This window comes from Nelumbo lutea, chromosome 5 (genome assembly GCF_056320005.1).
Source record: "Nelumbo lutea isolate HS-2025 chromosome 5, American lotus-T2T, whole genome shotgun sequence".
NCBI classification, from domain to species: Eukaryota; Viridiplantae; Streptophyta; class Magnoliopsida; order Proteales; family Nelumbonaceae; genus Nelumbo; species Nelumbo lutea.
The window spans coordinates 37650269-37652039 of NC_142688.1; positions in this window are offsets into that span (position 1 = coordinate 37650269).

Here is a 1771-nt window from a genome sequence, read left to right on the forward strand (position 1 = left end):
AGATCAATTGGTCACTCATTTTATTACATTCTTCTGTTCTTTTCTAGTTGAAACAGATAGGAATGACATTCTAGACACCATTGTTTTCTTTTTAGAATTTCTTTGGAAGTAAGACATGTTTTGTTCTATAAGTTGAGGATCGATTTAATCATGGTTCTTTGTGTTTGTCATCAGCGGTGGAATGGATGAGCCTAAATGGAAGAACCTAACTGATTTAAGGGGTGTTCTATAGTGTAGATGAGAAATTGGGTAATGTGTTTTCATCCACACCATGGGTGTAGTGTGGATGAAAACAAACCACACTCCAACAAGGTAGTTGTTCTACACCATGGACAAAAATGTGTGGACTTATCCACACCACACCTCCATGGGCGTTCTGCAAGGTGTGGCATATTTTATTCTACACATTGCATTTGATTCTATGCATCTCAACTACAACATTTGAGATAATCTATGTCATTAATCATTCAAAAACAATATATTATTTTTTGTAATATACACAATAGAAAAATATTAGTAAATTGCTAAGGATTTTAATTAGTAATAATTAATAATATTAAGTAACAAATAATGATACTAATATCAACTAAAAATGAGTAGTAATATTAATGATGATAATATTAACAATAATTTCAATAATATTTAATAATAATTAATAATATCAATAACAATTAATATTAATTTTTAATATTAATAAAAGTAATATTTGAAACTTAATAATTAATAAAATAATATTAATGTTAATTAATAAACATGAGTAGCAGTGGTGAGTGGTTGAAATATAAAAGAGTAATATAGCATGAGAATAAAAAAAGGATGAATACTTACTAGTTACCATCGACGATCTGATGCGACAATAGTCAGAGGAGGAGTGGTGAGTGGTTCAAACTAGCTTTTTTAGTAATACTCAAAAATCCAAGGCCTAATCTAAACTCCGATTCTATTATTTCATATTCAAATGATGTATTTATGTAATTGGATTGGATGCAGATGTTACAATCTACATCCGATTAATAATCAGATTGGATTCGGGTTTGACCCCATCCAATCCGATTAAAATATGAAACTAATTATTATAATACTTATTAATTTTACTATAAAAATTTTATATGGTTGTATTTAAAATTAAAAAAATATATTCTATATATTATATTATATATGAATTTATATATAATAATTTAGTATGTCATATTTATATTAATTTATTATATATAAAAGTTGAAAAATAAATAAATTTTATTTTTTTTTATTTTAGAAAATTTATAGCAGAGTCAAATTAAATCTTGATCCAATTTGAGTCTGTTAGGATTTGAATTCGAATCCAAGGCAATTGGATTCAGATGTAGGCTATCAGTTATTAGATTGAATGTGGGTTTCGTTGCATCTAATATGAGTCCAATCCAATTATAGCCATAGTTCAAATAAAGAAGAATAACAATGAGGAGTAGAGAAGAATAGGGGTGCTCATGGTTCAGTTATTGGACCAAACTGGTGCCACCAATTTTTGGAAAACCAATAATCAAAACCGAACCAAAACTAGTTGATTAACTGGTTAACTAGTTCAGTTAATCATCGTTTTTTGTTTTTAGATCTTTATAATATATATTATAAAAGTATATAGTAAAAAAATATATTTTAATTAATAAATAATATATTATATTATATATATTTATATTTATATATAATGCATATTTGTTAATTTATAATATATATAAAATATATAGAAATATACGTATATCGGTCAGTTCAGTTAACTGTCGGTTTTCTATTT